The sequence below is a fragment of the Dermacentor variabilis genome, chromosome 11 (genome assembly GCF_050947875.1).
Source record: "Dermacentor variabilis isolate Ectoservices chromosome 11, ASM5094787v1, whole genome shotgun sequence".
In the NCBI taxonomy this organism is placed as follows: Eukaryota; Metazoa; Arthropoda; class Arachnida; order Ixodida; family Ixodidae; genus Dermacentor; species Dermacentor variabilis.
This window is the reverse complement of record NC_134578.1, coordinates 74,104,365-74,129,463: the sequence shown is the minus strand read 5'-3', so window position 1 is coordinate 74,129,463 and position 25,099 is coordinate 74,104,365. Positions and strand designations below refer to the sequence as shown.

The 25,099-nt window shown below is 45.6% G+C and overlaps 1 long non-coding RNA gene across 1 annotated transcript in view; it reads right to left on the bottom strand.

The window, feature by feature from the left end:
- Positions 1–9,669: 9,669 nt before the first annotated feature.
- LOC142564494 (uncharacterized) overlaps positions 9,670–25,099 on the bottom strand; it is a 34,037-nt gene continuing 18,607 nt past the window's right edge. Inside the window, exons 3-4 of the long non-coding RNA XR_012824579.1 lie at positions 24,170–24,227; positions 9,670–9,748 (exon numbers count right to left, since the gene is read on the bottom strand). This is a non-coding gene — a long non-coding RNA (uncharacterized LOC142564494). The remainder of the gene's footprint in view (positions 9,749–24,169; positions 24,228–25,099) is intronic.

Sequence of the window (25,099 nt, the reverse complement as noted above, 5' to 3'; positions counted from 1 at the left end):
AGCACGCCTTCTTGGGGTGCACGCGTTTCTTGCATAAAAGGTCGTGAAAGTGCATTGCCGACTTTTACCCGGAAGGTACGACTGGACAGATAGCTTTCTATTAGGTTAAGCATATTTCCATGGATACCCATTTCTAACAAGTCTCTTAGGATTCCGTAACGCCACGTCGTATCGTACGCCTTCTCCATATAGAGGAATATGGATAAGAAGAATTGTTTGTGTACAAATGCGTCCCGGATATTTGCTTCTACACGTATAAGATGGTCAGTTGTGGAGCGCCCTTCTCGGAAGCCGCACTGATAGGGATCAAGGATTTTGCTCGGTTGAAGGAAATGAATGAGTCGCCGGTTAATCATTTTTTTCAAACACCTTACAAATGCAACTTGTGAGGGCTATCGGGCGGTACCTTGCCACGGAGGAAGGGTCCTTGCCTTGTTTCAAAACAGGGACCACAATGGCTTCCTTCCATGCGGTTGGAAGGTACCCTGCATCCCAAATGGTGTTGAAAACTGTGAGTAGTGTAACCTGCGTGTTATTGTGTAAGTTTTTGAGCATTTCATACATGATTCTATCAGATCCTGGTGCGGAGCTGTTGCATGCGCTCAAGGCAGCTCTCAATTCGGCAATACAAAAAGGACGGTTGTAAGGCTCATTCTTTCGACCTTTTCTTATTAATGGCTTACGTTCTTCTGTTTGTTTGTATTTGAGAAAGGATTGTGTATAATTTGTTGGACTTGACACGCTCTCAAAATATTCCCCAAGTGAGTCTGCCTGGTCTTGCAGTGTATCGCCCTGTGTGTTTACCAGGGGGACTGAGTATGTTTGCCGCCCTCTAATCCTATTAACTCTGTTCCAGGCTTTGGCCTCATCCCTAAACGAGTTAATACTCGATAGATACTTTTGCCAGCTTTTTCTTCTGGCCTGTCGGCGGATTCTCCTACCTTGGGATTTTACTTTTTTAAAGTTGACAAGATTTTCTGCAGTGGGCGAAGCGCGTAGCAACCCCCACGCTTTGTTCTGATTACTACGTGCGATTCTGCATTCATTGCTCCACCACGGGACATGCCGTTTCCATGCCGAGCCGCTTAATTAACGTATGCATTTAGATGCGGCATCTATTACGAAGGCTGTGAAGTACTCCACAGCAGCATCGGTATCTAAAGAAGACATGTCATCCCATGATATACTAGTTAAGTTTCGGAACCTCTCCCAGTCTGCTTTGCCAATCTTCCACCTAGGAGCGTGTGGTGGATATTCGTCTTCTTTAGGTGATCTTAGCAGTATAGGGAAGTGGTCGCTGCCGTAAGGGTTGTCGGTAACTTTCCATTCAAGTTCAGGCAGTACAGACGGGGAGACTATGCTAAGATCTATGGAAGAATAGGTTCTGTTTGCTAGAGAGTAATATGTGTGATGCTTCTTATTCAACAGACACGCACCAGAAGAAAAAAGGAATTGCTCGACAAGACGTCCTCGCGCATCTATACGAGGGTCGCCCCACAGGTAGTTATGCGCATTGAAATCGCCAAGAACAACATAGGGTTCTGGCAATTAATCTATAAAGGACTGAAATTCATGTTTGCTTACTTTATAATGGGGGGGAATATAAAGCGAGGAAATAGTGATAAGTTTGTTTAGCAGAATAGCCCGAACTGCCACTGCCTCAAGGGCCGTTCGTAGCTGTACACGTTGACAGGCTATGCTTTTTTGAATTATAATTGCAACACCGCCCGATGATGCGACAGCATCATCGCGATCTTTGCGAAATGTAACATACTGTCGAAGAAAGTTTTTGTATTTTGATTTCAAGTGTGTTTGCTGTAAACACAGCACTTTTGGATTGTGTTTATGGATGAGTTCTTGAGCATCATCAAGATTCCTAAGTAGACCTCTGACATTCAATTGAATGATTTGTGTATCCATATTTTAAAATAAATTAGTGCTGTGTTTACGGAAAGTGAAGGGATGTCTTAGATTACAGAACCCTTTCGAGGCCCTGTAATAGGGGTTTTGCTCTTTCTGAAGCGTTCGAGCGAACCTCGGCGCTCCTTAGGCGTTTGGTGTGCCTTGAGGACAGGTGTAGTGTCCACTGCCTCTTGTGAGACGCCGGACAAGCGCTCTTACGAGCGAGATGTTTTCCGCGAGAGTCCTGCCCCGGAAGGCAAAACCCCTGCGCCCCCAGCCCGGAGGTCGATGGGGCTCCCTGAGGGATTTGGCTGCGCCGGCCGTTGCCAGCGCTGGAAGGGGCCTCGGAGGTTGGGGCAGCCTCGGCTGTGCCCACCTTCGGGTTCGATGGCCCCGTCTGCTGGGTTGGCGGAGCAGCGCTAGCTGCAACCGCCGCGGTGGCAGAGACCTTCGGGGTCGATGGCTCCGTCTGCTCGGTTGGCGGAGCAGCGCATGGCGTGACTGCCGACTCACTGATTGTGGGTCGGACAGCCGCCGGAGGCCGTTGTGATGCTGCCCCCTGACGCGCCACATCGGCAAAGGTTTTCTTTGGCAGGTATGCTACCCGCCTTCGTGCCTCTTTGAACGATATATTCTCTTTTATTTTTATAGTCACAATTTCTTTTTCCTTCTTCCAGGAGGGGCACGACCGCGAGTACGCGGCGTCGTCCCCGTCACAGTTTGCACAGTGTAGAGAGTTCTTACATGCTTCAGTGGCGTGTTCAAGGGCACTGCATTTGGCGCATGTTTGGCGGCCTCGGCAGCTCTGCGAGCTGTGGCCGAAACGCTGGCATTTGAAGCATCTTAGGGGATTTGGCACATATGGTCTGACACGGAGCTTGATGTACCCGGCCTCTACAGACTCGGGCAGAATACTTGAACCGAATGTGAGTATCAGGTGCTTTGTTTGAATTTCTTTTCCATCCCTTCTTATCTTAATTCTTCTCACATTGACAACATTCTGATCACTGAAGCCCTCCAGGAGCTCAGCCTCTGTCAGCGGGAGCAAATCGTCATCTGAGACAACGCCGCGGGTGGTGTTAAGCGTGCGGTGTGGAGTCACTGTTAATGGAACATCTCCAAATGATACTAGACTGGGCAACTTCTCGTACTGTTTCTGATCATGGAGCTCTAACAGGAGATCACCACTTGCCAGCCTTGATACCTTGTAGCCTGGACCAAGGACATCAGTTAAGGACTAGGAAACTAGAAAAGGGGAAATCTTTCGTACTTGTTTTTCTGATTTTTCTGAGTGGATCACATGGTAACGTGGGAAGTTTTGTCTTTGTCGTCCAAGGAACTGGAAAACTTCATCGGTGCGCCCTCTTTTGTGAGGGCGATCAGGAAGCGGAGGGAAGGAGCTAGCCATAAAGGAATTGAATTTTTGGCAACAACGCCAGCCACCACCATGGAGCCCTACAAGGGGACGTTACAGGGACTGTAAAAACAGGTCCTGCAAACGCCAGCTTTACGTTGTCACTATAACCAAATATGAGATAACCTAGGTTGGTTATTCACACAAGGTTAAGCCTTGCTGCCTGGAAAAATTGGAAGTAAGCGGAAGCTAGGAGAAGACAGGAAAGATGAAAAGTAAGAGAAAGACGAAGATTAGAGGGAGAGAGAGACAGGAAAAGGCAACTACCGATTTCCCCCGGGTGGGTCAGTCCGGGGGTGCCGTCTACGTGAAGCCGAGGCCAAATGGGTGTGTTGCCGCCGCCGAGGGGCCGTAAAGGTCCAAACACCTGGCATTGGCTCGACCCCCAGGATCACCTTTTCCCCGGACACGGCTCAGCCGCGCACGGCTACACGCGGGAGGGTCCAACCCTCGTGTGCTTTGGTACGTGGTGTCGCAACACACCAAACGCCTGCTGACGCAGACGCCCCTGCGGGGGACAGTGTTTGGGCTTGGACCCCGATACATTCACGAGGACTCAGTGAGGAACTATTGCGACGCTATTTCGGACCCTACAGGACCATCCGATGTATTCGCGAACTGCACTGTGAGGTCGTGCCAGACGGCATTTCGCATTCGCAGCTGCGCCGTTCGCGATCTGAAGTGGACCACTTTGTGCGTCTTTAGCCGTTTTACACACGCTGACGAACTTCCTTAGTTTGTTGTTTCTTTGCTACGGGTGTTTTTGCTTATTTCCTTTGTTTGCAGCATTGGGTCGATGCTTTTCACGAGGGGGTATTGACACGTGCACTTGCTTATCTTTTCGAGGTGACCGCTTGTTACCGCCTAACAAATGTTATGGCACAGAGCAGGGTGCGCCTGCTTGTATCTGAAATTTCTGGAATAATATCGATGGTTCCATTCGCTGTCGGTCACCAAACCTTGGGTAATATGGGGTGCGATCGGAGATCGTTGTGCGGCGCGTTCATTCGGTTAACGGCGCGCGCGATTGGCCTACTCCGCGCCGACGCTGCCAGCCGCGGGGCGCGGCCACCTTTTTAGTGACGACAAAATGACGATCGCTTCGGTGAATCGTTGTGCAAGCGAGCACATTATCTGCTTAGCGCCGAACCCGACGGTAGTTGGGAAGTTTGGAGTGATCATACGCTCGTTACTAGACCGGCTTCGCATGGCGCGTCTGGTGGATTGGATTGGATTGAAATGGGCACGTTCGGATCCAATCCATAGTTTAATTTGAGAAAATGGCGCTTGCGTTCGGAATTTGGTTGAGGAAGGAGAGCGTGTAGCGGTGCGAAACGCGTTTGAGGAAATGGCAGAAAGCGGATTCCGGCGTCGCTTTCGTTTCTCGAAACATATAGTGCCTTGGTCGTACATCAAAACAGACCCAATCATCGGGGCCAGTGAAGCCACTAGAATGTTGTTGCTGCCTCTTGAGAAGTGCGTCACTGTTCCCGTCGTTTCTTTTTTCTTCTCGCCATGCGCGACACAACCTAGGGACAACGCAGAGAAACTAATTGTTACAAATGGCAGTAGTCACATGTACTACTATTTGAAAACGTATTTAAGCTTGAGAAGAAAATGATTTTTTTAGATAAACGTTTCATTCATTTGGAAGACGAGAAACATTTCGTTTTGTATTATACTGTCTAAGCAGACTGCAAACGAGGGAAGTAAACTTCCGGCGGGTTCACCGCTTGACGATTGGCTGCTCTCTCCGCCCCGTTCTCAGAAATTTTGCATACTGCCACTTTGTGATCTTGAAGCAACCGAAGAGAACGCGTATCAAAGATCTCCGATCACGCACCTGATTGCATGTATGCGCGACGCGGAATAGTGTTCAAACGCTTTCTCGTAATCAATGAAAGCTATATATAAAAGTTGGTTATTTTCCGCACATTTTTCTATCACCTGATGGATAGTTTGAATATGGTCTATTGTTGAGTAGCCTTTACGGAATCCTGCCTGGTCCTTTGGTTGACAGAAGTCTAAGGTGTTCCTGATTCTATTTGCGATTACATTAGTAAATACTTTGTAGGCAACTGGCAGTAAGCTGATTGGTCTATAATTTTGAAGGCTTTGGTGTCCCCTTTCTTATGAATCAGGATTATGTTAGCGTTCTTCCAAGATTCCGGTACGCTCGAGGTCACGAGGCATTGCGTATATAGGGTAATCAATTTCTCTAGAACAATCTGTCCACCATCCTTCAACAAATCTGCTGTTACCTGATCCTCCCCAGCTGCCTTCCCCCTTTGCATATCTCCCAAAGCTTTCTTTACTTCTTCCGGTGTTATTTGTGGGATTTCGAATTCCTCTTGACTATTTTCTCTTCCATTATCGTCGTGGGTGCCACTGGTACTGTATAAATCTCTACAGAACTCCTCAGCCACTTGAATTATCTCATCCATATCAGTAATGATATTGCCGGCTTTGTCTCTTAACGGATACATCTGATTCTTGCCAATTCCTAGTTTCTTCTTCACTGCTTTTAGGCTTCCTCCGTTCCTGAGAGCATGTTCAATTCTATCCATATTATACTTCCTTATGTCAGCTGTCTTACGCTTGTTGATTTACTTCGAAAGTTCTGCCGGTTCTATTCTAGCTGTAGGGTTAGAGGCTTTCATACATTGGCGTTTCTTGATCAGATCTTTCGACTCCTGCGATAGTTTACTGGTACTCTGCATAACGGAGTTACCACCGACTTCCATTGCGCACTCTAATGTTGCCCACAGGATTGTCGTTCATTGCTTCAACACTAAGGCCCTCTTCCTGAGTTAAAGCCGAATACCTGTTCTGTACCTTGATCCTCTATTTTCCTTCTTACCGCTAACTCATTGATCGGCTTCTTATGTACCAGTTTCTTCCGTTCCTTCCTCAGGTCTAGGCTGACTCGAGTTCTTACCATCATGTGGTCACTGCAGCGCACCTTGCCGAGCACGTCCACATCTTGTGTGATGCCAGGGTTAGCGCCGAGTATGAAGTCTGTTTCATTTCTAGTCTCGCCGTTCGGGCTCCTCCGCGTCCACTTTCGGCTATGCCGCTTGTGGAAGAAGGTATTCATTATCCGCATATTATTCTGTTCCGCAAACTGTACTAATAACTCTACCCTGCTATTCCTAGTGCCTATGCCATATTCCCCCACTGCCTTGTCTCCAGCCTGCTTCTCCAGCCCTACCTTGGCATTAAAGTCGCCCATTAGTATAGTGTATTTTGTTTTCACTCTACCCATCGCGGATTCCACGTCTTCAATGAAGCTTTCGACTTCCTGGTCATCATGACTGGATGTAGGGGCGTAGACCTGTACAACCTTTATTTTGTACCTCTTATTAAGTTTCACAACAATACCTGCCGCCCTCTCGTTAATGCTACAGAATTCCTGTATGTTACCAGCTATATTCTTAATAATCAGGAATCCGACTCCTAATTCTCGTCTCTCCGCTAAGCCTTGGTAGCAAAGGACATGTCCGCTTTTTAGCACTTTATATGCTTCTTTTGGCCTCCTAACTCCACTGAGCCCTATTATATCCTATTTACTGCCCTCTAATTCCTCCATTAGCACTGTTAGACTCGCCTCACTAGATAACGTTCTAGCGTTAAACGTTGCCAGGTACATATTCCAATGGCGGCCTGTTCGGACACACCATTCACACCATTTGACGTATACCTGTTTATAAGAAGGGCACGCACTCTTCTCCGCCATTGTTTTCAACTCCTTCAGAGAAGCATCACTAGGAAAAAACTTTGCGAAAAATGTTGAAGTGATCAATCTATCAAAAACTTCCAATAACAATGAAAGGCAGCACATAGTTCATCAGCTGTTGTCGGCGCAGCACCACTTATTGAGCGCGAAAAGCCATGTGATGGGAACGTTTTCCAAATGTTTAGGTGTCGTTTCCACAGGATAAAGGAGTGCGCTTAGCCCTCTCTTACAAAGTATGTAACACAGTGGCAATCCTATTGTACCTTGCACAGCCGCCTCCTACACCGGGTAATTGGCAGGGAATCAGCCGTCCAGCGCTGCTCCTTGAGCTACCCTCTAATTGGGCAAACGGTGACCAGAGACTTCGAAATATTTATACGATGTCCTTCGAACTGAGAACTCCGATAGGTAGCTGACCACCAGGCCTAAAAAGATCTCCGCTTCTCAATGATTTATTTTAATAATTCATGAAGTACCTTATTTGTGGTACGTTGAGGCTCTTGCATAGATGTACATTTACACATAGTCTAGGTGACAGCGGCACATACTCCCTTCGACAGTTGACCAAGAACCAGGCCGTTCCAAATAAGATAGAACAGAAGAAATAAAAATAATTTTATGAAATTGTGACGATTGTACATAGAATACATTCAACTGGAAGTTTTCCTGCCTTGGTGTTTATAGTCTGAAACCACCATATAAAACTCACCTTTTGAACGTCTTCCGTGGCCAATTCGGTTGGTTTACTCATTTTCCTAGCCATTGATATGGTTGTGATCACAGGCTCTCCAGAACACTACAAGAATTTTCGCAACATCGTTTATTTGTCCCCTTATAAGCTACGCTTGGGATCTCAATCAATAACAAGTGTAGCGTCCAAATAAGCGTTGAAAGAATCCAGGGCAATTGCAATTTTCAGGACAGTCCGTCCCTTTGCAGTCCTGAAAAACAGGTTACAGGGTGGTTGCAGCAAGTGATCTTTTACGTCTTCGGAGTCAGTTGTTATTTATCTATTAGGACAGCCTACACATAAAAAGTAGAAAAGGTCGCGTATGCATTTTAAAAGTAAGCTTCCTTTTATTATTCTTTTTCCACCTTTCTTTTCTTTTTGTTCTATGTTACACTGTGGCTGTATGGTAAAGGGGGTCACAGAAGCTATGGCTCTATAGAATTCTTCCAAATCCGATTACTGGTGGGCAATTAAGGTGTCTTGTAGTAGTAGCGCGATGATCTACTTACCCTTTTACATCGCATTTGTTTCTTCAACGCGGCGAAAGTGCACGCAAAGGCAAGTAAAGGACTATGAAAACACGTACCTAATATTCATGGAGACAAACAGATGTTTCAAGAATGAAATCCGTATATGTCGATTATCTTGCTCCTTTATTCACCACACACACAGCACAGAGTTTCAATTTCAAAGAATTTCCTTGTGTTGGTAGCTTTTATATCAGAGTGAGAAATTGGACTTTGCCAAAGACCTCCAAAAGATAAACATATCATGTGCAGGGCCACCATGATTTTTAAAGGGCAAACGACGTATTGTTTGTGGTGTAATGTTTTTTTACTCTTTGCTCTGCGAGGGGGGACGCATATCTAAAATAAAAGCCGCCCTCTGGAATCTGCAAAACCTTATATGTATATATATATATATATATATATATATATATATATATATATATATATATATATATATATATATATATGTTATGATTGTATTCGTATCCGTGAGCGCCACGTGCTTTTCATTGTTGTCAAGGGCCCCTTATCAACAAATATGTGGTTTGGGTGCTTGTTTTGCGCTTCTTCTTCTATAAAATTCTGCTATTTTGCACATTGTATGCGTAATTCCAAAGAATGTATGTTCGCTTCATTTTGCTGAGTGCCTCTAGCCTCTGTTTTAGAGTGCTACGAGCCATTACATTTTTTTCTTGCTTACCGCGTGATAATTGCTTTGTGCATACGGGTCTAAGAGCCATTAATGGCGACAGCTTTCAGTCGACAGACGCGAAAGAATCCGGGAAACATAGCCACATCCAGAGTAACTGTCGAAACCTAACGCATCCAGCTTTCGCAATCCGGTCGGTGTACACTGCAGAGAGTCTATGCCAGCTTTCTCATATCTATTAAGCGATGTAGGCATTGCACAGGATAATTTATCTTTGGAATACCTTCTTCTCGGGGTTATCACTTTCTATATTTCTTTACATCGTCTGTTACGAGACGCAATGTTTTGCTGTAGATTAGAAAAGTCATGCAGAAAAAGTCGATGTTCATTTAGTTCCCGCCAGATAACTACAGTTAACTTAAACGTGTAGACGTTACGGACAAATGACACCGCAGCCTAACGAAAAAAACTGACTGGTGTTGGCGTCATGCGTCAAGTTAAGAAAGTATTCATTCCCGTCTTCATTCATGAAAGCTTTCATTCACACTTTAACCAAAAATGTGGCGTATACCATATTCACATATAATAACTAAATTGATATTTTAAAAATAAATGCCCTGAACAGTTCTTATAGCAACCGGGCCACTGTTTAGTTTTGTCACTATTTATCACTATCCCTTAATAAGCACACTTCGTGAGAAATTGGCGTCAAACCATGTTACACTGAAGCTGCTAACCTTTCGGTGGTCCACATTTTTGTGTCGTTCCGTGAACAAGACAATCATCATCAGCAATGGCTCACACCTCCCTAAGCAAGCAGAATATAAGGATTCATCCCTCTCGTGAGGCACTGGCTACATGCACACTTAAAAGGGAAGCTAATAGTCATTCATTTGAATCGTGCATGCAACCAACGGAACAGTGCAAGTTTCACTAATGAACAAACTCAAAATGAGCATTGATCATTGTGAAAAATCGCTGATACCCCAGCAAAGAATTATGCAATGGCTCATGCCACCGTAAGCAAGCAATAAATGCTATGGCTCTTACACCCGTAATGCAGACGCTACGAGCGCTCAGCAAAGTGGAGTGAATATCACGTAAATTAAATGAAATCTCTCATCCGACTCATAGAACAGCATAAAATTGAATAAATAAAAACCTAAAAACAAGCATGGAATGGTGTCTGGACCCAGCAGCAAAACACTGACACTATGAGAAACGAAGACGAAGACAAGCGTTAAGCAAAACGATATCGCAACCCTCGTCAAGACAAGCATCCGAATGATCAATAAAGCATTGCATACCTCCCTCAGCAGTTGTAGTCGTCGTTTTGCAATACCTTTGTAGGACAACCACTTTCGCAGCGCCGAAATAGCGAATCAGTACTTTTTAAAATGTTTTCGGGGTGCTAGAACTGGAGATTATCGAGTTTGAACCGATCAACAAGAGTGCTAGACAGATTTGGTCTCCCACTCCCGATCTACTTTTCCAATAAAGAAAAGCAAACAAAAACATCCATCGTTTAAATACGTTTTCAACTGGCTCTGTATACACTGCCACCAGTATCAGGGTAGTACGGTGTCGACAGACTCTGTTTTGAATCACAAGTGAACATGACTTATCACGCTACCTATAAGTAACGTCGCATATTAGGTCTTGTGCTCTGCTTTCCAAATCAGCGGTTGGCCTTAGAAGACTTGCTTTGATATCTCTCAGAAAGTGGCCTGCTCTATAGGCCGTAAAAAAGTCCCACCCCCCCCAAAAAAGAGAGAGAGAGAGAGAAAAGCCGGAATTCAGAAATTGCCTAAAATATAGCAATTATGGTTAGGTTTATTTGATTACCTCATATTTGTTTATTTTCATTTTGTTCTCACTCTCCTCTGAAAGCTTTTATTCCCCTTCCTGCTTCCCAATTTAACTAGGGTATCAGCTGCGTATGCACACCAGCATAATTCTCAAATGAATCAATCGCATAGTTCCCCGTGCTAAAACCACGATTTCATAATAAGGCACGCGGTAGTGGGGAACTCTCGACGAATTTTGAGCAGCTGGTGATTTGGACGTGCCCCCATTGCCACAACGCGGGCATTCTTGCAGCGGCTGAGGGCTATCAAAAACACAAATCAATGGTCATTTTAACGGATTCAAAGAGACGTGCAGGAACTACAGAAAGGGTAGAATCTGCAGGGCTGTCTTAGCTATCCTCTGCAAGGCATAACACCTCAGACACACCTCAACCCACAAACTAATCTGGATTCCGACACACAGGGGGATAGAAGGAAATGAAAGGGCAGACAGCTTGGCTCCCGAGATCACGTACCGAGTCGAGCGACCACACGCCCTGGAACAGGACTTCACCGTGGAGATCGGCTATTCAGAGTTACTGAACTACCACAGAGGCAAGGGAATTAGATACTTCCCGCCACACAAAGCCTTAACACAGCAAAAAGCAGCTACTTGGGGGAGGCTGCAAACGGGAACCTTCTCTAACTCACATATACTAATATCATGAGAAACCAACAAACACTGAAACCAAGGACAACATAGGGGAAATTACTTGTCCTTAATAAATGAAATAAAGTAATGGTAATATAATGGAAATTAAAGTTAATGAAAAAACAACTTGCGGCAGGTGGGAACCGCACCCACAACCTTCGCATTTTGCGTGCGATGCTCTACCAATTGAGCTACCACGGCGGCGTTTCCTCATCCACCTTCTTGGGTATTTGTGTGTACTAGTGGAACCCTGGGAGTGTTAGCCAACGCCACCACTCACAGACCTTGGTGGCGGACGTGGAATGTCCTTTCTGCCGCAGGCGTCACGAGAACGTGGTCTTTTTGGGTGAACGCAAGTGGTCAATAAACCCACATATGCTACTTGAAGGCGTCAATGTTGCCGGATTCGAGACCCTCGTTATGGTAAACGAGAAGAAAGAGGGTTAACCAAGGGGCCCGATTTTTATGTCTTATCATGTGAAGCCAACAAACACTGACACCAAGGACAACATAGGCGAAATTACTTGTGCTTAATAAATGAAATAAAGTAAAGATAACAAATGTAAATTAAAGTGGATGAAAAGCAACTTGCCGCAGGTGGGAACCGAACCCACAACCTTCGCATTTCGCGAAGGTTGTGGGTTCCAACCCAAAACCCCGAGTGCGGAGCAGTGCGAGAGCCGGCTCACCAGCTGCGAGCTGGCCGCCCAAAGGGGAATGGTGCAGCACGCAAGCAAAGCAGCGCGGCTCATGTATTTGGCTCATGAAAATGTAATGTCTGGACACCAGGGTATCAAAAGGACGATGTATCGCATTCTCTAGATAATCTACTGGTCTAGTGCAAAACAAAAGCGTCTAGATACGTCACATCCTGTGACGCCTGTCAAACTTTGACGCCTGTGATGCCAGTCAAAGGAGTATACCTGAAGGCAAATTCGGCAAAGTGGCTTTAGGACTGATGCCCTTGATTGACACACCTTTTGAACCTATGGTCATTTACATCATTCCACCTTCAGATTCCACTTCCGCAATAGGTCGTCGATAGATTCTCAGTTTTTGTGGATTTTTGCGCCTCGTTACCGAGATGCTGTAGCTTTCAACGCAATCGACTAAGTTGCAGTCGCGGAAGGACTTGTGGATATATTTTCTCGCATTGGTGTCCCACGCGAAGTTCTTTGCGACCAGCTCCATGTTTTTCATCGGCACTCGTGAATGCCGTCAATGAATTATTGGCAATTAAGCATCTTAGTTGCACTTACTTACTATCAAGGAATGTTAATGGCGTGGTCGAGCGGTTTAATGAAACTTTAGAAAAGATGTCGCGGAAGCTCCTTAAAGGGACACTAAAGTGAAACAATAAATCAGTTTAGAATAATGAAGCATTGTTTGAGAACCCTGCAGGCAGCCATTTAGAAAAACTAGTTTGATTATTAGATGAGAAAATGAAGGTCCAAGTATCAGTATTTGAATTTAGCGCCGAAACCCCAGCGCCGGCTCGTCAGCGTGACGTCAGGGATTCCAAAGTATGTTTTCGCATTTGTGCCGCATTGGCTGAATAAGGGTTCCAGAAACTTGCCATGTTTAATATCTGTTTCCTTCAGAACACAATGTAGTCACTCTGTACCGCTATATATAATTAGTAGGCCCTAGAAGATGTTATCAAAATCCAAGACGTCATAGCCCCCAGGTGCGGTAACTTAAGCAGACGTCGCCACCCGTATTTCGTTCTTGCGCTTTTTCTGGCTTACCAAACGTCTTATCATTGTAAGAGGGATGTTTTTGGTGGTGTAGAACGGTAATTTACTGGTGCAGAAGAAATGATTTTTCAATTTTGTGTCCCTTTAAGAACAGCCAAAATCTTGGGTTGTTTGCAAGCACCACTGTTGTTTGCATACCTTGAACCCTGTAAGCCAGCTCGGTTTTTTGGCCTTTTGAACTGATTTATGGCTCTCACATCCGAGGACCGCTAAGCATTCTGAAGAGCTCTGGACTTAGGAGCGAGAAAACGAAGAAATTAAAATGGCGTAAGAATATTTTTTTGGATTGAAGAGATCGCCTTGAGAAGACCTTGGAGCTTGCACAACAAAACTTGAGCCAAGCACTGAAGTTGAAGAAGCAAATGAGAACTCAGAGTCGGCCACCATTCCATGATTTTGCTTCCCAAAAGCACTAACAAATTACTAGTGCACTGAAAAGAGCTGTTTCTTGTCAGAAAAAAGAAAAACGATTACCATAATTGTCTAACCAAGCAACAAGCTTTTTCACATAAACATGCTAAAGATGCATGAAAACCGTGTGCAGGAAGAGCTTCAAAAGGTATTGCTTGTGGGGGTCGGGGAAGTAGAGTCCGAGAAGCCATTACCTCCTTTCAAGGTTTATGACAGCTGTGGTATTCACTTTGTAACGATCCGAGATGGTATCGAGAAGATGCAGCGCACCGAAATACGTGATTTTTTATATACATATCAAGGCATATTCTTGGAGATTCCAGGGAAAACAAACGTTGTCCAAGATATGTTGCATGTTGGGGTTATGAGCGTTCCGAGTCCCGATATAATTGCCTCCTCGTTCTAGTTTAAATGCCCGACAGGCATTTTCGCCAGAAAATGCCAGACATGTTTTGGGACGCATACATAATGTTCTAATCTAATGTTTCTAAATAATTCTAATCTAATGTTCTAATGCAGGACCTATACCCAGAACCCATTCCTTGTTCGCCGAGTTGGGGACGAAGATTTGATTCTTCAGTTTGATTTAACGAAAGGATATTGGCAGATACCGCTAGAAAAAGAGTCGCAGCGGAAGACTGCGTTTTCAACCCAATCTAGGCATTACCAATTCCTCTGTATGCCTTTCGACATCAAGACCTCATGGCTGTGTTTACTCGTCTAATGAGAAAGTTGCTTCTCGGAATCCCAAGTGTGGTTCGCTATAAAGAAGGTATGCCGGTCGTTACTGCAACATGTGAAGAACCTCTAGCAACGCTGAAACAGTTGCCTTCGGGAGTGGGACAAGCAACTTTGAAGATCAAACCACGGAAATGAGAAGTCGCCATGATCACAGTCCTTGGCTACGAACGTTCTTGGGTCGCCGATTGGGAGACGGCAACATCCTGCCAGTTGAATGTACAATAACAAAATTTTCTGCTGAGACAAAGCTCGAGACAAAGAAGCAACTTCACTAGTCGTTAGGTTGGCTGGTTAAAATTTAATTATGGGGTTTTACATGCCAGAACCACTTTCTGATTATGAGGCACGTCGTAGTGGAGGACTCCGGAAAATTCGACCACCTAACATGCACCGAAATCTAAGTACACGGGTGTTTTCGCCTTTTGCCCCCATCGAAATGCGGCCGCCATGGCTGGGATTCGATCCCGCGACCTCGTGCTCAGCAGCCCAACACCATAGCCACTGAGCAACAACGGTGGGTTAGGTTGGCTGGTTACTACCGCGACTTCATACCCCACTAAGCCGAAAAGGCACAGTCCTTTACCGAAATGACGAAGATGTGGAAGAATAAAAGCACATGGAACGAGTAAATACAAGAATCAGTTCAGTCGCTCAAGAAGGCTTTATCATGTTGACCAATTGGGAAGACAACTGACCTCGAAAACCCCGCAGGGGCGTCTGCGTGAGCAGGCGTTTGATGTGTTGCGACACCACGTACCCGAGCACACGAGGGTTGGCCCCTCCCGCGTCTAACCGTGCGCGGCTTAGCCGTGTCCAGGGAAAAGAGGATCCTGGGGATTGAGCTGATGCTGGGCGTTTGGACCTTTACGGCCCCTCGGCGGAGGCAACACACCTCTTTGGCCTCGGCTTCACGTAGACGGCACCTCCGGACTGATCCACCCAGGGAGAATCGGTAGTTGCCTTTTCCTGTCACTCTCTCTGTTAAACCTTCGTCTTTCTCTCTCACTTTCCACCTGTCTTGTCTTCTCACTTCGTTTACTTCTAATTGTCCAGGCCGCAAGGGTTAACCTGCTGTAGTCCATTCAACCTTGGATCTATTATATTGGGTTATAGTAGCTATGTACAGCTGGCGTCTGCGTTTCCTTCGGGTCTCGCATCGTCCCCTTGTTGGGCTCGGTGTTGGGTGGCTGGCATAGCTGCCGAAACGTTATGTTATTGATGGCTTTAAGCACCTTTCCCCAACTTCCTGATCGCCCTCTTTCGAAAAAGGGCGCACCGAAGAAACTTTTGAATTTTTTTTCCAACGCAAGGAATCCTTCCCGCGCTACCACGTCATACATAGTCAGTGCCCCGGTAAGACAGTAAGAACCCTTTCACCATTCACCGTTGCGAAAGTTCTCACCGACGTTCTAGGTCCTGGATACAAAATCACTAAAATGGCCAGCGGTGCCTTACTGCTTGAAGTGCGTGACCAGCTCCAACATGAAAAGATTTCAAGTATTCTGGCTTTTGGTTATGTCGAAGTCACAGTGACGCCACATCGCTCGATGAAGTCATCCAGAGGCTGATCTTTTGAACCTCAGTGAAGAAGAACTACTCGAAGGATGGAAGGAACAAGAAGCTGTCAAAGTACAAAGAATAACGATCAAGCGCGACAACAAAGAAATTCCTACAAATCATCTAGTTCTCACGTTTGCTACAAGTGCTCTGCCAGAATCTCTCGATACAGGATACACAAAAACACGAGTAAGACCATACATTCCAAATCCACGTAGATGTTTCAAATGTCAAAGATTTGGCCATGGCTCACATAGCTGATGACGCCGTCTCACTTGCGCAAAATGTGGTCAAGAACACGCTTCCGACAACTGCACTAGCGCACTCCACTGTGTGAACTGCGACGGTGATCACGCCACATATTCCCGATCATGTCCGACGTGGAAAAAAGAAAAGGATATTATTACACTGAAAGTTAAAGAGAATATATTGTTTCAAGAAGTGTGGAAACGTGTTTCATTCATTCACACGGCAGGCTATGTTGCTGCGGGGCATAAAGGGGCAACGCCGCAGCCGACTCCGGCATCTGCGCGGCCCACAAACAGTGTGGCCGAGGTTGTGCAACCAGCCCCCTCGGCGACAGCAGCCAGCACGGCCTCGCCTTCACAGAAAGAGGGCCCATCGACCTCAGGGTTGGTAGGCACGAAGGTCTCATCTGCTCAGGTGAAGCCTTCACGACAAACGCGCCGCTCACAAGAGCGGACGTCCAGTGCCTGTCTAGAGGCAATGGACACTACTTCAAGCCAGACGGCGCAGCAAGCGCCGAAGGACCGCCGCCAGTCTCAGGACTGCGGCAAGAAAGACAAACTCCGCATTACGGGGCCTAGGAAGGCCCTGTAGTCTAAATAAATTTTCCCCTCTAAGCACACAGCACACACACACACACTATTAACTATGGAGACACAAATATTACAATGGAACTTGAGGAGTCTCCTACATAACCTCGATGATGTCAAGCAACTCTTGTATAAATATAATCCAAAGGTGCTGTGTGTACAAGAGACCCATTTAAAACTTACACAGACAGGATTTCTGCCACAATTTAACATTTTTCGCAAAGACCGTGACGATGCTTTCGCTTCGTCCGGCGGTGTCGCGATTATAGTTGATAAGCATGTAGCTTGTCACGCCTTCGAACTCCGAACACCTCTTGAGGCATTTGCGGTTCGAGCCTTTCTGTTAGGTAAACTCATTACAGTCTCTTCTGTGTACATACCAAAACACTATCGACTCCAAAGAACAGAATTTTTTAGTGTAATCGAGAGTACCTGTGTTCTTTTCACTCAAAAAGAGGTCTCATAGCAAATCCTGAAGTTGAACTTCAGGGACAGCACATACCTGTGAGCACAGAACACGAATTTTTAGGCGTTATTTTAGACACGAAATTAACCTTTATTTCACACATGAAGTACCTCAGAAACAAATGCCTAAAAACCATGAACATACTAAAGTTTTGTCACACACAACGTGGGGTAGCGATAAGAAATGCATCATGAACCTTAACAAAAGCCACATTCGAACACGCTTAGATTATGGGGCAATATTTTATCATTCGGCTAGCCCTAGTGCATTGAAGATGCTGGATCCTGTCCATCCCCAAGGTATCCGCCTGGCGACCGGTGCCTTCAGGACAAGTCCTGTGGAGAGTCTTTACGTTGAATCTAATGAGTGGTCGCTTCATTTTCAGAGGTCGTATTCAAGTTTTATGCATTTTATGAAGGTAAATGCAAACCGTGAACATCCCTCTTACTCAAGTGTAAACAGCATGACATCTGCAACTCTATTTATTAATCGACCGGCAGTTAGAGAACCTTTCTCACTGCGTGTACGGAAACTCAGTCAAGAAATGGATGTCCCACTTTTTGAAAATCCCCTTATGGCTCCTTTCATGCTATGTCCGCCGTGACAATGGCAGCTCATTGAGTGTGATACTTCTTTCGTTCAAATAACGAAGAACGCTTGGCAGTTACACAATGAAATGCACTTTCTTGAACTTCAGTCGAAGTACTCTGGCCAAGAATTTTACACAGATGCCTCAAAGTCGCATGCCGGCGTTTCATATGCAGCTCTCGGCCCATCAGTTTCAGAATCTAACGTCCTGCACCCGGAAACAAGCATATTCACTGCTGAGGCATATGCTGTACTGACAGCTGTTAAAGATATCAAGAAAATGAAATTGCAAAAGGCCATTATATTCACAGACTCCCTTAGTGTCGTAAAATCTCTAATGTCACTTTAGAAACGCAACAATCCTGTACTCAATGAGCTATATTCGCTCCTGTGCACAGCATATACATCTAATCAGCACGTCATAGTATGTTGGGTACCTGGGCACAGAGGCATTAAGGGCAACATGCTTGCAGATGAAATTGCAACATCCATTGCAACGAAAGCTGGTAACTGTTCCGTAGGTATCCCTGCCTCAGACTTAAAGCCTTTTTTGCGCAAAAAACTTCGAAGGCGTTGGCAACACAAGTGGGACACCTAAACCTCGAATAAACTCCATTTGATCGAGCCACAATTAGGAAAATTGCCACCGATAGCGAAAATAAGGCTAATTCAGGTCATTTTCTGCCGCCTCAGGATAGGTCATGCGTATGGCACGCACTCTTATCTCTTGACCGGTAGCGAACCTCTCATATGCTGTAGATGTGGCGAGACACTAACCGTCCTCCATGTCTTGCTGGAGTGTAGAGAAATGGAAACTGAAAGGAAAAAGCACTTCCCTCTAGCCTACCGACAGAACGTTCCTTTTCATCCTGCAATGTTGCTTAGTGCTGAGCCATTCTTTCACAGAAAGTCAGTTTTTAACTTTCTGCAAGATGTTAATTCATTGCAAGTTATAGGCCGAAGGGATTCGTAGCACAGCTTCTAACTAGACACTGCTGCTGTGATAGTAGCATACTGTGCAGCACGTGCCTACAGACCCTTGCACTTAAGGGTCTCTTGAGGCAATAGTGCTATTGGCGTTTACATATTTTACTCCCTCCTTCCATCAGACCATATCTCTTCATATTACATCTGAAAAGTCATTAATAATAATAATAATAATATTTGGGGTTTTACGTGCCAAAACCACTTTCTGATTATGAGGCACGCCGTAGTGGAGGACTCCGGAAATTTTGACCACCTGGGGTTCTTTAACGTGCACCTAAATCTAAGCACACGGGTGTTTTCGCATTTCGCCCCCATCGAAATGCGGCCGCCGTGGCCGGGATTCGATCCCGCGACCTCGTGCTCAGCAGCCCAACACCATAGCCACTGAGAGCAACCGCGGCGGGTTCTGAAAAGTCATTGTGACAATTTTAATATATATATATATATATATATATATATATATATATATATATATATATATATATATATATATATATATGTTGTTTTAGGCCCCTATACAGCCAGATTCCATTGTTATGGCCAACCACGACGCCATTGATCATTATTTGCATCACTGGCTCCATTAAAACATTGCTTGGCGCTCTTTGGCCATGAGTGGCCCTTGCGCCATAAAACCCCACATATCATCATCATGACCTCAAAAAAGAATTGGTGCTCCGGTCGGATGCCTCAGGATGCCTCCATATAGGCGCTATTCTCAAGCAAGACGATCACGATTTCCTCCACCCTGTGTCGTATGCCAGCCGCTAGCTTTGGCCCCGCGAAAAGAGATACTCCGCGGTCGATCGAGAACATTTGAAATTAGTTTGGGTGATCGAGAAATTTCATGTCTTCATCTATGGAACCTCTTTCGTGGTGTAAACCGATCAGCCATTACAGTATCTCTTAAAATCAAAACACTTGAATAGCAGAGTGTGGTGGTGCAGCATTGCAATATAAGAATATTCGTTAAGGATTTAGAGTCTTAATGGTCTATAAAATATAGGTGCGGAATATATGAGTCAGTTATAAGCATGCAATCTATAGTAGTTGCCTCGTAAAACTTAACTATACAGTGCTTTTTTGCATTGTAAAGCTGTAGTGCACCGTGCGTCTAAATGCGCGGGAGAGATGGTTGATGCAGCGCGCTTGACATGGAGGTTAAGGAGAGTCGAGCCGCTGCCTGTTGCCGCGATATACTGGAAAACAAAAATTCTTCAGACTCCGAGGTTGTCGCTTGGCAGTTGGCCGTCGAGCGTCGAAAGAACGAGCGTGCCAAGGCAAAACGTGGGGTCGAGACACCGCAGCAACGCGAAGAATGCCTAGCGGAAAGACGTCGCCAAGAAGCTCAACGCCGTGCTATGGCCTCCGAAAAACAGCGGCAGGATCAAGAGAGTGTCGCAGACGATCCCAAGACGCGTCGGTGCACTGAAAATGCTACGAAACTCGGTGAAAGTACGAGTGCGTCTACACTCTTCCTCTCGGACTTTGTCAACAATCCGTTTGGACACATTTGTGACGTATGTGAAATACTGTGGTATTTGAATTACAAGGCCAAACAACGCCGTAGCAGGATAAGCTAAGGTTAGCAAGCAAGGCAAGAGATTAACCAAGCATAAGCGTACCTTTACGCTAGGTATATCCTGGCATAGCTGAGCTATGCCACTGCCAATTTTTGTGTATGGGGGATTTTGTTAACACGGTTCCGATCATGGCCAATACCCACTCAATACCCACGCACTGAACTGCAGTTCATTTTTCTCTGAAAAAGAAACTTTTTCAAAAAGGAGGCTCTTGGTTGTTTCTGAAGTGATCGTGGAGTGACAGTGCGCGAAGCCAGTGCTGTACACACAGAGAGCGGGGTCGCGAAGGTGAGAGACTCTGGACGGCGGGGTGGTGCTCGGACGCCGGAAAGCACTGGAGATGTCAGCGTCTGCCGGGAGCCGGGGTGAGCCGTCGGGCCGCGGACCCGAACTTCCAGACTCCTACCGGAAGAACCTAGACTGCCTAACCTCCTGAGCCAGTTTAAGGTCCCACTGCCTAAGAACCTGTATTTTGCTCATTCTGCGACCAGTACTATGTGTCGAAGATATCTCGGCGTTCTTCACCTGCGCGACGATGTGCCCGAACTGTTCGTGAGGCGCACCCGCTCTCATTCACTCTCATTGTGTAGCCGGACATTCATACCACTATAGGGTTTGAACTGCAATTACCATCTAACACGGTCATTGCATTCGACATCTTGTTTAGTTAGTGGAAACTATGTGCGTTATAAGGCGTGTGGAGTGTTATTTTTCCAGTTGTTTGTGTGAGACTTTTCTTTTTGCATTCTTTGTGTAAATATACAGCCTTCCTTCACTTCTTAAATGAAACGCCCTCATCCTTCCTCTTCAAAGGAAACATGGATGTAGGTATTATTTCAAGTCGCTTTTATTAATCGAAGCTTGACAGGGCTGCTGTGCTTGGCGAGCTCATCCACTGGGAGTTTTACACGTATTCGCCACGACTAGACAAGTTCGGCTGCAGAAATCATACAGGATATTTTAAAATTGGGGCTTACACGTATTCTGCGGCAGTGGCGAAAAATGGGCCCAGTAGTCAAAGTTCTACATACGGGCACAGATCCAATAGCGCAGGCATAGGTGGCCCATTTTGTCGCCTTTTCTCGAGCATATCCAATGGCCCAAGTTCTTGGCGTGAATAGGTTATATGCAAGGCTTTGGAAAACTTCAAATTGCGTCAGATTATTAGGACAAAATTGATAGCTTGTTGTCTGTGCAGCAGCTTCATTCAGCGTAAACAACTTGCTAACCAGCAAACCAGGTTTGCTTAAGGAATGCGCTGGAAAAAGAAAGCTACAACACTGATACATAATTCTGCTAGTGCGAGAGTCTTGTACGAGAATACGAGTTCCCAATGTGATTAATTTATAGGAGACGCAAACTCACGCTGACTGAACGAGGCAATCGCTGATGTAAAATGTAATATTTTATTCAATCGCCGTCTTGGAAATCTTTCGAATTAATATGATCACAACAGGATTGATAAGCGCTCTGTATTAGAGCGTGAATATTTTTCATAGGTACCTCGATAGCAAGAATGCTTGAAAGTTGCCTTCGAAACAAAGGGCTCCTTGATTTTTTTAGGAATTCAGGTAACCCAGCAGACGCAATTGCACCTCCATTCAGCTCCTACAGTCTACAGTAAATGGAAGTTAAGGAAAGCTATTTCACCAATAGTAACAACCACAAAACCTACACAAATATGCAATTGCGCAATGGACAATGCGCAAGTGTCATTTGCGTGTCGGAGTTCTTGGTGTTGCGCGTAAGCTGGTGACGTTCAAAACGATTACGATTGACCTAGGCGCAAACGCATTCACCTGACGCTGATAACAATACGACGATTCAAGATGACGAAAGCCTCAGATTCCCAAAGGCAGGCATGGACCATAGTGTCAGTGCGCCACAGTGTTGCTGCGCCATTGCTCAGACTCACACTAACAGACGTGCCTTGAGTGTGAGGAAAGCAATCTGAAACGTGTTCCAAAAAAAAACTCGATTGTGGAGCGAACGGGGACACCATTCCTCTGGCGCTCCTGCAAGAACGACGCAAGGGAAAGCGTGAACGAAAGAGCTGTTTTGCTTCGACTCTGCTTACGCTCTGCTTAGGTGAGCACCTTAATGAGAAGGTAAAAAGACGGGCACGCTCGTTAGCCGGGAGCTTGTACCTCTGGGTGCTTCTTTAGTTTGACAACTCACTGCATAGCAAGTTACCTAAATGCCTACATTTTTTTTTTCGTATAATGGCCTGTTTCTGCACCATATCTATACCCGCACCTTTGTTTCGTTTGTTGGAGGCGACTATTGCTGCCCCGACGCCTGTGAAGCGCTCTGCAGCACAAGTGGAGACCCAAACGCCCACTGACAACTTCCAAGATTCTTCTGCTGAATTATCTGCGGTGAATTACCTTTGGTGAAATTATCTGCGAAACTACGGAGTAGTTTCGCAGATAATTTTTTTAGTGGTGTAGTAGTAAAAATAGGTGACGTCCAAACCCACATCCGAGTGGCAGCTCTCAATAGAATACTTTATGCAGGTCTGGAGGCCAGTGCTGTGCTGGTCGCATGAGGTGGAAATAACATTGAAGCCGAAAATACGCACTGATACTTCAACACCACCTACACCGCTTATAAGACACCTGCAGATCATCACACGTTTTCGATGTTTTGACAACTTTTTGCTGGCGAAAAAATTTTTCGGCTAGATTTTGAGATCATTTGTCAATTGTTTTGTGGGGGCCATCTGACAAGCTTGTTTGGGAGGAAACAGATGGACACTACCGCAAGCGGGCTTGAAGCGGCACACCACGCCGGCCGCAGTATTTACGCCATGCAAAGGATGCAGCTACGTGTGGCTGCGTGGGACTTTAACTGCACATCAGGGCCGGAGTGCGTGCTCGCGTGCTCTATCCTAGCCGTACCACGCGGACAGGCTTTGTTCTGAACGGATAGTAGGCAGATCCATATTGCGCGCTATGTTGTGCTGAATACGCAGCTCAATACGAATAGCTTGACGTTGATAGAGGAGTGACTGGGACTAAGAGCGTACTGGTGCGCGTCCTTTGTAGATGCTAATGGCTTTTAATCACGAGGCGCTGTAGGCATAGCGTACGTGTGACCAGAGAATAAGTTTCGTGTAGTTCCAATGTTGGTGCGCGTGGCTGAAGGTGAGCAGACGATAATCTGCTCAAGCTGCTTGATTGATGTGAGCTATTGACAAATAGCAGCCGTGTACGGGAGCCTAAATATGTGACGAAATTTGAAAGCTCCGAAAACATATCCTGATTTTAAGAAACGGAGCGTTTCCCAAAAAGGGGACTTCGCGCTCCGTTTGTGTGCCGCAGGGGTGCCATTGAGTGCAAATTAAGGTGAGATGTTCAATGGCAGCATATGCAATCCTCAGAATGTGTTTTTTTTCTTAGCTTAAAGGAAGACTGGCTGAGGACCTGTTATTTATTTTTTTGTTCTTTTGATGGGGCCAGCTGCGTGTTTATTAGCAATTGCTTCGTATTTCGCTCCATAAAGTTATCATGTACGTTACATAGTTTGCACCTTCTTTCATTTTTATGCGATTCTTGGTTGCCTGTTTGTACAACCAACATTCACGCAGCTTATTTTTCTTGCGTCTAACAATTATTGCATCTGAGGATGGTTCATAGTGCTAAAGTCTTATTGAGGGAAAACATGCAAAGCAGTGCTAGAACTGCAAATAATTCGGTGTACTATTTTGCTGTCTGAAGAAAATATTTGTGCAAAAGGTTTCCGAAAGCAAACGCGCTGCCCCAAGGAAATTTATGGCATTGAACACATACTTCGTGTACTTACATATCTCCAGCAGTCACTCCTATACCATTGTGCTCCCGAAGATGCATCCACAGCTGGACTTTGTGGCAGGCAGAGACAACAGAAAATGGCAGAGTTAGCAGCCACCAAAGGTTTCTGCGAAGCTACAACAACTTGAATCACATGCGTAAACCCAATCGAGCCGCTTATTTCCCACGATACATTCCTATGGCAGATTTCTTATCGCTTAAGACATGCGGGCTTACTTGGAGGAAGCTTCCCTTATTTACTTTGTGCCGAAGTGCGTTTCGTTGCGTTGTAGAGGGTGTTCTGAAACGACCACTCCATTTTCTATGGGAACCTAGGTGCTGCGTTCTGATTTTTTGCAGCGTCTAAAGAAAGCCCGCGAAATATTAAATAAAGCCGCTCGACTCTGCCCACTCACTATAGTATTGCCCCATGGTTCGTCAGGAACCGACAGCGCTCCCTTTCCGCGCGCAACCGTGAAAGATGCTTACGTACCCTGAAGGCCATGCCTAGACGTTTGGCCTCTCCCTTCGACAGGGTCCTCACGCAGGGTTCTTTTCCTCGATGCGCTACTAATACTAAACGAAGTGTTTCTTATTGCTGAGAAACTAATAATTGGAAATTACAAAAAATACCATAGGAAGCGCCACATGACGACAAACCAAATGGCGTTGGCTTCATTCAGGTATGGTTATCCACTTTTTTAGTCATTTGGTTTAAGTTACGTAAAGTATCCTTTACTTATGACTACGTGGGAGCATCTTGGAAATGCTCGTGGGGACCCTGCCTCTCCAGAAAAGTAATAAATCGCCACCGATGAGCCTGACTTTGGCACAGTTTTTGTCACAAGCGCAAAATGCGATCGCCATTGAACCTATCGCATGGTGGATCCAGCAACACTTGCGTAACACACAAGCTTTCACGTTCCTGCAAATGTAGTTATTC